We start from the raw sequence: 12,319 nt of genomic DNA on the forward strand, positions 1-12,319 counted from the left end.
CAGAGCTGACTTCCACGCCCACTCCTGACATGAGTCAGGGCCTTGTGTGGTCCAGTCTCAGGTTTCTCATAGCAAAGCCTGTGATTGGACCATTTTGCCGGCCCAGAGTGTATGTGAGCAATCTGAGCTGGCGCGGGGCGGAAGGGGGTGGTGAGTGGGGAGGGTGTCATGGATTCTGTATGTCCATTGCCAGTGTGCAGTGCTCGCTGACAACAGATTTATTTTATGCACAGAATTGACATTAGTTAGCCTGGAACAGAGCTCTGGGCTACCCACATGTACCGTAGCTGAAACACTGCACATACTAAGTAAACTTTGTTGCAAGTGTTTCACACTGTACATACATTCTCCTACCTCCATGGCCATTCAAATTACTAAAGTATTCATGGTGGTTGTAGTAACCATTTAAAAGGACACTGTAGTTACTTTTACAACTTCGTATTATTGAACTGGTTATAGGGCCTGTAGTTGATAAAGGTCCTCAAGGCTGTAGCGTTAGGAATTCAGATATTTATATTCCGAACGCTGCAGTGTTCTATTTAAAGAGAAGCCCCAGAAAGCACCAGTAAACATCTCAATGTAGTCATTGGGTTTTAATCCTTGCATAATAATATAATAAAGTCAAAGATTATTCGCTATAGCTTGAAGGTTATTTGGCTGATAAATGTGGGCACTGTTAGAACCATAACCACTTGAGCACACTGTACTGATCATTGTTCTTGTAGTGTTCCTGTAAATGTAATGTGTAGTTTAGACTACTATGCTGTTTTTTTTGTTTGTTTGCTTTTTAATATTCTGAATACTTCATACTTCATATTTCCTCTCTGGTACGTGTGTATGAGAGCAGGTGCAACAGCAACAACAAGCATGAGACTCTCTAAGACCTTTTTCATCAGTGAAGTTACGAGTAAAGTAATGGGGAGTGACGTGTGGCTCTTGTGAATGAAGGTTTAGGTCTGCTTTTGATTGTACTGTCAGCTGGAGATCAGGCCTCACTTAGCTTTATTCCTATGAACTGAAAATTAAACGTGGTTACAGAAGTCGGCCACGGATGTCTCCGTTCCTCCTTTTTCATGAATGAAATGTATTGCGTTCAGGCCTGTTTCATTTTGTTCGTTGCTGTGCGAAGAGTTGCCGGCTTGGCTTCTTTGACTTTTATTCAAGAAAAACATGAATGAAACTATTTTTAAAACAGGTGGTTCAAAGATAAGATGTACAAATCATTTAACAGGTGGTGGAGGGTCTACTCCATCCCAAAGTGTCCCTTAAGTCAGTCATCAATCCCTGTTAATACGTGGTGTCTTAATGCAGTTAATGGGAGAAGCAAGATACATGCACGCTTTTCCCTTTGATCTCTCTGACCGTACATGCACAATACAGATTGTGTATTTTAAACCATCACTCTGTATGCCCACAGCTTCTCTAAAGAACTAAATGGTTGCTGGTTGTGCGCATGCCACATTTTGGCGTTACTGTAAATTATGCAAATGGCTTCCCTTCATTTTTATTCGTTAAAATAGCTTACATATCACTGGACAGTCGTCAAGCTGTTTGGTATTTTAGCCGGCCCCACAACTACCCAACACTTTTTTGCTTTGTTTTGTAATTCTGTTGCGTGCTACTTTGGAAAATACATTGTGGCCATTTGTGAGCTCCCTGCACTGTGATTGGTACATGTGAGGATGTATCGCCTTTCTTTGCTCCTGGATGTTATTGTGACAAGCTGACATATGATCATGCATCCTCTCCAGGGCTTCACACAGAGAACTGATCAATAATTACAGTGTGTCCATGCTGGTGGGGGGGATGCAGAGAGACCATATTAGGTCTCCGTCATTGAACGAAAATGCAGTGATGCTACCAGGTCCTAGCTGAATGTGATAGTTACCTTTCTTTGCTAATTCCCAGAGATGTCTGTAATATTCACTTTGAGCACTGCACTCATCTAGTCAGTCAGCATCGGGCCACCAAGTTTCACACTTTAGAGTACGAGTGCCAGGTCTTAAAGGGACACTGTAGGCACTATAACCATTTCATTGAATTGGTTATAGAGTTTGGAGTCCTCTAGCACTGTCCCACCAATTAATGTTAATCCATTTTTCAGGCATTTTAACACTAAATAAGGGCATCAGTCTTCCCAAAGCCCACCCCTACAGGAGGTATGACTAAGGCAGAGATTGCACACTTCCTTCTAGCCGTACCAATGGCACTGTGATCCAGCGTTATGAATAAATGTATGTATATTTTTGTTAACAAAATTTAGAAAAATAAATCAATAACTTTTTTTTAAAATTTTTTTTTTTATTTTTATAATGTATTTATTTTGTCAGTTGGATTCCTGGCTTGCAAATGACCCTTTTTGTTGTAAAATAAAACCTTTCAGTTGGGGTGTGAGAAGGAATCGGTTGATAATCCTTAAGGTATACTTTGCAACATATAGTGTGACTGTGTATCTTTAGCATCGGAACTTTGTTTTTTGTTTTTTTTCTAAACAAACAAACTGAAATAACATTGCATATTTGTATCTGGTTTTTATATCTTTGTCCTTCCTTCCCACAGTGTCCTCTTGCTCATTCTGTATAGGACTTCCGGTGGGTTTGTGTGTTTTCATGGGTCCTTTTTCATAGAATATTCACAGAAATGAGATGGGGAAGTTGAGCTAGACTTGTTCTTCCCATGATCCCTGCCCCCCAGGGCAGACTGCAGGCAGATGGCAAATACACACCATTATTAAGCAATGTGCTCCATTCAGATTCAGGAAAGTACCTGACATTGGGAAACCTTTTTACATGCTTTTGTTGAAAGGATTTGCAGGTTTTTTTATTTCTTTTATTTGAACTTTTGTGTAGTTTTGTTTTTTTTCTTATGTATTTTTTTTGCTTTGTGTACTTACGCCTGTTAATGTTTCTTATAGATGATTATTTTTTTTTTGTATATTTTTTATTTTAATTGAATTTGAAAGATAACTTAATTTCAATACTTGAAACCTAGAGATGTATGTGCTAGCTAGCTACTGGGTGTTCAAATGGAACTTTTTTTTTTTTTTTTTATTATTTATTAACTTACGACTAACTTTCTCTTAATGTTATTAAATGTGCACAAACAGACAAATGAACGTAAAGAATATAAAATTGAATCTGTACGCAACAAATATCTCTCGCAAGAAATTGTGCATCAAAAGAGAACATTGACATTTACTTTTTGGGGGGGGGGGGTGTGATGAGGCGATGCGTGTTAATACATCAATCACAATCAGTTGTTTATGATAAGACATGAGAAAGGACTCGTGACTTGTGGAAAATAGAATTAGATCTAAAGGCTTGATCTATCACATTTCTCTATCTCTGATTCTATAGTAGAATAATGAGAGGATTATATATTTAGAAATGTACTAGGGGCATAGAAATCCCCCCCACCCCCCTTTTTTTTTTCTTTCTTTTCTTATTGGAGACACCTATTCTAAATAATTAATTTTAATACATTTTTACCAATGCTACATGGTGGGGGAGGATGGGGGGCATGGAAGAAGAATTAAAGGAACACTACAAGCAAAGCTTTTCAAAGCTGGAAGAACTTTGCATTAGGCTAAGATTGGCGGTGGAGGGTTTAGCTCGTTGGCTAAGAGCGATCAGCTGACACTCCAGCCAATGGGCTGGCTCTGAACTGCAAGTATTAGCTGAGTGGAGCTAATGAAAGCTCCTAAGTAGTGTGACTCCTCCTCTGAAAGTATTGGTAGTGTTCAGTGGTGGCTAATTTCAATTTGGTGATATTTTCATCCTGTCTATTGTTGCTTTGTTAGTCTATTTATTGGCTCCCTATAAATGATGGTGATAATATTAGGTAATATAGTGCTTACGTGCATTGATTTCAGAACAATAATATTTAAATCAACCTTTGTGCCCTTCATATTTAAAACCCAATTTAAACCTGAAAAACCTGACCATTTTAAGTAATGTAGTCTGTTTAGATGGATTGAAATTCCTTTTCAGATGACAATTTTTTTATTTTTTTTTGTGATTTAAACGTTTTATTTTTATTTATTTTTTTCCTCCCTTCTCACACCTGATACATGTATGCATCAATCCCTTTTTGTCTGTACACAAAGGAAGTTTATCCTGGAGTTATCTTGTAACTTGAATGTAATCTGTAGTTTTATAGAATCCCTGGTTAAGGAGGCTTATTGTATACTGTGTAAATTGGTGATCTCATACGCTGTATGCATTAAGAACATGTGGAGCATTGTTTCAGTAATGTTTGATAGGAAGGTTAATAGGTACTTGGGGTTGATGGTTCCTGCACCTTAGATGCCTTAAACTCCCATAACTTCTCAGGCATGCTTTTCCAACATGAGTGATGAGTTTGTCTTCAACATCTCCAGTGCCGAGTACTCTGCTGTGTCCCCAGGATGTGGGGTACGCTGGTGTCCCTATTGCTGTAATGACATGTGGCTTATTTTTATTAAATCTGTTTTTGTATCATCTCATCACAACGTAGAGGAACAAATATTCATGGGAAATATAATGTACATGACAAATGGCAGAAAAGTAAGGATCCATTGCACATGTAGTTAAGTCCGAGCATACGGTTTATGGTTTCTGAGCGAAGTCCAAAAGAATAAAGTCTGAGTAGCTGTAAGCCAGCATTGTGTGTAGATCTGCAGGGTCAACACTACCATGTTAAGTTTCCTTGTGGCAGGCAAGTGAGACGTGAGCGGTCCCCCATCGTTATTTAAAGTGATTTTCGTTTGGAGCTGAAGCAATCATTGGTGGTGTTATCTACCTCACTATATCTAGAGAGGTCCACAAAAAAAGATTATAAGAAATAACCACATCTTGTGAGGCTGTGGTCATGGTACGTGGAACACACCTTCTCAGTGGGTAGTTTTTATATGTTTAGACAATCACAAGGGGGTAACAAGGGGTTCAGAAATAGTAATCCCCTTCAGAAACCTGAAATCTTTACGTTATTGCGCCTCCGCTGATCCCCCAGTAGGTTTAAAGTCAGGTTTTTTTTTTTTTTAAATCATTCTTTATTTATCGGATTTGTGTGTATGTAAATAAACATATCAATATTCGGGAGACGGGGTACAGAAAAGAAAAGAGGGGGAGGGTTGGGGTGGGGGTATAACCGTTGCATCCGTACAGATTTGTACCATCGCAGGGTACACCTAAGAGTATTGTAGCACAATGGTATACAGTGGTAGATCGACATTGATTAGCAGTCAGGAATCAATGCGTTCTCTCTTGCTCTGGTGTGGGCCAGTATTTGTGCATACCAGTATCGTCGTGGTGGGAGGTTGCCTTTAGGGTAGGGAGAGTGGGGGTCTGGTCGGGTCGTGTGTCCAGCCGGGGTTAGAGCGCCTTGTCTCGTCAGGGACGCTGTTTGGTTCCTGTCTGTCGTATCCGTTGGGGATGGTTTGTTCAGAGTTGCGTCTTTGGGCATGCCCGGTTGTCCGCCAAGTTGGCGGTGAGTAATGAGGGTGTTGGGGACGCGTACTGAGGGCAGTCCTGCTGTAGATCCTAATGTCGGGTCTGTCGATCTCCCGTCGTGTGTGGAGGGCTTCGTGTGGTCCCTGTCGTGTTCTATCTGTAGGGCCTCAGCAATGGTCCTCTCATGTCGGGTTCGGTATTGTGTGTGTTTTGGTAGAGTGTAAAGTCAGGTTTTAATGTGAAAAATATGCAAGTGCAACAAAATTTGACTAATGCTTGGAGTCCAAAATCTCACATCTTTAGCAACTACCCCAGCATTCTTCCAGCTATGTATTTATAATATTCAGTGTACTTAGCTTCGGAATTCTGCCGTGTGCAGAGGTAAAAGTTTATCATTTCTGTTATCAAATGCAATCTTGCTAACCTAACTAATTGTTATAGTTTAGCATCTATTCACACTTCTCCGGAAAATTATTTTTTGATTTAATTTAATTTCTTTGTAGATGTGCCAAAAACAAACCACTTCTAATATTGAGTATTGTTTGTTTTCGTTTCCAGGAGATAGATAGAGAGAGATATATATATATATATATATATATATATATATATATATATATATATATAAATATATATATATATATATATATATATATATATATATATATATATATATATATATATGCCCTCTAGGGCACTGTGGAGGAGGCCTCCGGCTCCAATTTAAATAAAACTAGAAAATTAATACTTACCTGGAATCCAGTGCTGGGAGAACCTCCATGCCCTGTCCACACGTCACTAGGTCCACACTATCCAATCACAGGCTTCTCATAGAGGAGCCAATGATTGGTCCAATTGCTGACTCAGAGTGCATGTGCACGCTCTGGGCCAGCGAGGAGAGGGAGGGTGGGAGAGAGTGAGGTGGTGGAGTATTTATTTTTGTTTTGTTTTAACCCCTTAAGGACCAAACTTCTGGAATAAAAGGGAGTCATGACTTGTCACACATGTCATGTGTCCTTAAGGGGTTAAAGGGATCCTATAAAAACAAAGCCATTTTTCTGGCACTATAGGTTTCTAAGGAGCCTCCCTCCCACGGGGTTGAAGGGTAAAACCCCTTTAGTCACTTACTTGAATCCAGTGCCGATGCCCCTTGTCGCTGGGAAATGCTCCGCCCACGCTCCTGGCGGGGGAGACCTAATGCACATGCGCGGCAATGGCAGTACTCACATTAGGATTTCCCCATAGAAAAACATTCATCAATGCTTTCCTATGTGGAAAATATGACACTGGAGGTCCTCATGCAGATCAGATTTCGATTCCGAAGCCCTCTGAGTAAGTATTGCAATTTCTCTGTTGCACTCAGTTGCACTAAGTGCAAAAGGGTCACAGCACCCAGACCACTTCAATGAGCTGAAGTTGTCTGGGTGCTTACAGTGTCCCTTTAAGAAAAGAAAAATCAGCCTGCAATGGAGGGAGGAGGGTGGGAGGAGAGAGCTAGATTTTAACCTCTATTGGCAGCGTGCAGTGTGAGCTAGCAACAAATGTCAAGTATGCACAGGATTGACAAATCCATGCACGTCCAGATCTACCAGCATGACTACTTCAAACCACTGAAGGGATCATGGTGGTTGGAGTGACCTTTTAAGCTGGTGCTTTCTGAAGTTGATGAATCATGAGATGAGATACTTTTCAATAGTTTTTTAATTGCTTCCACAAGTTTTGCAACTTTTTTAAAGTGACGTTCCAAGCACAAAATAAGGAAGTCATTTTTATTTTGGTAATAATGTATGTATCTGAATAGTGGATAGTAGAGGACCAGAGTTTGTTGGGATGGCTCTGGAGCATCTTAGATTCTAGTTAAGGCACTTGAAGTGGGTCATAGACTTGCTTCAAGACCGGGACTCTGAATTAACCTTTTTCTATGCATTATCTTTTAATGTCTTGGCGTCATACTTGACTCTGGCCTCACCTTTGAGCCTCACATCCAGTATGTTGCCAAATCCTGTAGATTCCATCTTAAAAACATAGCCCGCATCCGCCCCTTACTTAACCCCTTAAGGACACATGACATGTGTGACATGTCATGATTCCCTTTTATTCCAGAAGTTTGGTCCTTAAGGGGTTAAGCAAGATGCTACCAAGGAGCTTGTCCATGCTCTATTAATTTCCCGCATAGATTCTTGTAACCCTCTCCTAATTGGTCTTCCCGAAAGCCATATTGCCCTGCTACAGTCTGTAATGAATGCTGCCGCCAGACTGATTTTCCTCTCTAGTGGGTCCTCTTACACCTCACCCCTTTGTCAGTCCTTACGTTGGCTTCCGGTGTCGCATAGGAGTCAATTCAAAGTATACCTATAAAGCACTGAACAATTCTAGCCCCTCATATCTCTTCACAGACCCATAGGTATGCCCCTTCTCGGTCTCTCCGCTCTGCCCTTCTCCTGTCCGCTGCTCGAACTCGTACGGCCAACTCATGCTTGCAGGACTTCTCGCGGGCGGCTCCCTTCCTATGGAATCGCCTGACTAACGCCATCAGACTCTCCCCTAGTCTTGCATCTTTTAAGAAATGCCTTAAAACACATCTCTTTAGGAAAGCTTATGGCCTCCCAGAGTAACCTCTACCTCACCTATTTGTAGTTAAATCCCCCCTCTCATAATATTGTGAAGCGCTATGGAATCTGTTGGCGCTATATAAATGATAATAATAATGTGTAATACCTATATTGCATAGAATTTTCTATTTGACATTCATTCATTGTTTTAGAATGTTTATCTTTGTAGTAAGACACACGTGTGTGTGTGTGTGTGTGTTTGTTTGTTTGTTTGTTTGTTTGTGTTTTTTTGGGGGGGGATGGGGGGGTTCATTTTTTTTTTTTTTTCCTCCTGTTTACCGTAATGGAAAATACAATTTTAAAACCTCAATCACAGAGAGTCAGTGGTTGGGGTTTTCTATTTATGAGAACATTTTAGGGGAAGCAAGGAAAGGAAGAAAGTGGAAAAGACACCTATTCAAATCCCTTTGTCTCATTTTTTAAGTTACACAATTGAACGACAACATCCATTTGAAAACTCGTAGGATCCGCCTTAAATATACCACACTGTAGTAATTTGTGTTGCAGTAGAGTGGAAACATCTAATAGACAGGATAATGAGTTTTTAAACAGGAAATTATGTTAAATGCAATACCTGAGATATTGTAAAATATTATTATTCTGTATGCCTGATTACGGTTCCTAAAAAATCTCATTCCTCCCAAGTGTCCCTGTTTAGGAGAAGACAGTCCCTATTTTGGGCTTAAATTCCTCTGTCCCTCTTTTCTCTCCTAATGTCAATCTTTTCTAAGAGCTCCATATTGTTAGTGTGTCAGAGTGTATAACTATATCTTGTTCTAAATTTACATTTTCCTAGAATAAACGGTCACTTAGAATTTCTTGGTACAGCTCCGTCCTGTCCACACCCCTAAAATGAAAGTGTCTGTCTTTGTCCATTTGAAATGTTAAGAGGCATAAAATCTAAACACAATCCATGGATACGCCGGCTAACACTCAAAATCATGTATAAAGTATATGGAAATCCATAGTTGTATAAAACATACCTTTTATTGAAATGGTCTAAAAACAGAAAAAAGTATGGACGTAAAAAGTATGAAAAGCATATCCCAGGAAGATAGCCTAATGTGTTTTGTTCAACAAAGCACTTAATCTTGGGTTATAAAGGCATAAAAGATTTAAGGTGCCTATCTCCTGTTTCTCCTCCAAAAATACTGCTGCGCATGATTACATTTAAAGGGACACAGCACCAAAACAACTTCATCTAAATTAAGTTGTTATGGTGCCCCGAGGCCCCTAGAGGCCCTCTCACCTCAAAGAGTTAAACAATTCTCAAATGGTTTAACCCCAAAGTTGCCTCCAGTGTCGATGTCCACTCGGCCTGGCGGACATCCGGCTTCTGAATTATTCAGTTTCAGGAAGCCTGGAGTGCCACCAGGGGGGGGGGCACCGCTGATTGACTGAGAGTAGTCAGCTGACACTTTTGACCAATCAGTGACTCCCCATTCACTAAACTGGCTTGGGAAAAGTACATTTCTTTCCAAGCTAGTTTTTTGAATGATGAGTCGCTGACCGCTCTCAGCCAATCAGAGGCGCCCCTTCCTGGCGACATTCTAAGCTTCCTGAAACTGAAAATTTCAGAAGCCGGATGCCATCGGCGGCTGTGTACAGCACTGCTGGAGGCAACTTTGACGGTTTAACCCTTTTAGCGTCTCCAGGGGCCTCCTAGCACCATAACAACTTTATTTAGATGAAGTTGTTTTGGTGCTTGGAGTGTCCCTTGAAGACCTGGTTTGCTGAAAGTTTTAGTTAAGTTGTTAAAGCGGAACTGTCCCTTCCAGAGAATTGACAGTTTGTTGTTCCTTCACCACTCTGACTGACTGCTGTTCCAGTGTTTCCTGGAATAAAAAGAGAAGCAGAGATAAATAAGGAACTTCCCTCTATTGCATCGGTGGTTTGGGTACCTTGCTGCGCCGTGTTGCTTCAGGTGTGTGAATGGCATCTAACAACAACGTACATACTCCATATTTTCGTCAGCAGTGCCGTATGCAAGAACAGTGTGTACAGCGCTAATCATCTGGGCGAGTGCTCATTTTTCAAACTTCATTTAAAAACATAATAAACTGCATAAAACCGTTAATCACTCAAAAGAGCGCGTATAATCTAAAATAAAACGCTAATCTCAAAACACACCCTGAAATTGCACTGATATTGTTATTGGTACTCAAAAATGTGGGGCACTGACTGGTTGAAAGAGCAAACTAGTGCTTCATACAGCCATGCATACGTAGGGATAGTTTTCTTGCTAAGATATATATTTTTTGGAATCAAAGCTATCTGAAAGGGAAAAAATTTATAAATAGTGCATACCATCACAGCAAACCTCGTATGACTGTTAAAAATAGAAACATTTTGTGAATCTAAGAATTGTGTGTGTGTGTGTGTTTGTTGAGGTGGCAAGTGATGGCTTCCTATGGGGAAGCATTGGATTGGCTGAGATAGTCAAGATTGATAATCACAGCTAAGTAGGTGGGGCCTGTTGTGGCATCACCAGCATGTCATGGGAAAAGAGGGTAGTAAAAACACCTTTCCCATGTGACTGGCGGGGGGCAGGTAAACTAAACATACACACATACACATAATCGCTGACTGAGAGTGACACACACACACTGATACTGCAACACTCCCTCTCACTCACAAAGTATTACTTTTTAATTTAAATCCATCCAGCCTCCTTACTCTCCTTTGGGGTCCAGTGTGGCTGCTGGCATCTCTAGAGCGCTGTTTAATGAGCCGGGGGCCGGAGTGAACTGATAAGCCGGCTCCTAGAATCACTGGAGGGTGGGCGAGGAAGCAGAGCAGGGAGATTCCCACTCCTTCGTCGCTGCTTTCAGCCACCCACCTCCTTCCATCAGCCCTCCATGAGCCAACTGCCAGCCTCTGCGCTCAGGCAGCAGGTCACCTCAGAGGCTCACAAATCCCTGATCTAGGTATTAGCATGATCTGTGCTCTCCTGGTCTAAACACCACATTAAAACAATAACCTAACCTATTGGTCCCTTACGTTTTAGAATTTAGGCCAGTTAGTTTTTATTGTAACTTTGAAGTTCCTGGTTCTGTTTTGAATCAGTTCCTGAATTGTCTAAATATGGCCTGCGTCTAAATTTTTTTGATGCGCAGTGCTCTCTCGATGGAGCCAGGCCTCAGACCAGACATGCGCAGTGCTCTCTCGATGGAGCCAGGCCTCAGACCAGACATGCGCAGTGCTCTCTCGATGGAGCCAGGCCTCAGACCAGACATGCGCAGTGCTCTCTCGATGGAGCCAGGCCTCAGACCAGACATGCGCAGTGCTCTCTCGATGGAGCCAGGCCTCAGACCAGACATGCGCAGTGCTCTCTCGATGGAGCCAGGCCTCAGACCAGACATGCGCAGTGCTCTCTCGATGGAGCCAGGCCTCAGACCAGACATGCGCAGTGCTCTCTCGATGGAGCCAGGCCTCAGACCAGACATGCGCAGTGCTCTCTCGATGGAGCCAGGCCTCAGACCAGACATGCGCAGTGCTCTCTCGATGGAGCCAGGCCTCAGACCAGACATGCGCAGTGCTCTCTCGATGGAGCCAGGCCTCAGACCAGATATGCGCAGTGCTCTCTCGATGGAGCCAGGCCTCAGACCAGACATGCGCAGTGCTCTCTCGATGGAGCCAGGCCTCAGACCAGACATGCGCAGTGCTCTCTCGATGGAGCCAGGCCTCAGACCAGACATGCGCAGTGCTCTCTCGATGGAGCCAGGCCTCAGACCAGACATGCGCAGTGCTCTCTCGATGGAGCCAGGCCTCAGACCAGACATGCGCAGTGCTCTCTCGATGGAGCCAGGCCTCAGACCAGACATGCGCAGTGCTCTCTCGATGGAGCCAGGCCTCAGACCAGACATGCGCAGTGCTCTCTCGATGGAGCCAGGCCTCAGACCAGACATGCGCAGTGCTCTCTCGATGGAGCCAGGCCTCAGACCAGACATGCGCAGTGCTCTCTCGATGGAGCCAGGCCTCAGACCAGACATGCGCAGTGCTCTCTCTGCTGAGAAGGAAACTCATCCCAATTTACTAATATGTGGACCAGGTGCTAAATGTACTAATGACAGTATAAATTGATCACCTGATGACAACTAGAGGCAGAGCCACTAATCTGTGCACTGAAGGACCATTATTTTCCTTTGTACTTTATTTATACAATGTGTTAAAATGTCAGCATTCCCACCCGCAATCCTTTTAAATATACTCATAAGCAGCTGAGTCTCCAAACACTAAAGTTAAAGAATGGAGAACATTATCAATGTAACAATGCTGTAA

General features: G+C 42.2%; 1 protein-coding gene across 1 annotated transcript in view; it reads left to right on the top strand.

Moving 5' to 3' along the window:
- Positions 1-12,319, top strand: part of AKT1 (AKT serine/threonine kinase 1) — a 98,211-nt gene that overhangs the window by 13,003 nt on the left and 72,889 nt on the right. The gene's annotated exons all lie outside the window — the stretch shown is intronic.

Source organism: Pelobates fuscus, chromosome 13, assembly GCF_036172605.1.
Source record: "Pelobates fuscus isolate aPelFus1 chromosome 13, aPelFus1.pri, whole genome shotgun sequence".
Classification (NCBI taxonomy): domain Eukaryota; kingdom Metazoa; phylum Chordata; class Amphibia; order Anura; family Pelobatidae; genus Pelobates; species Pelobates fuscus.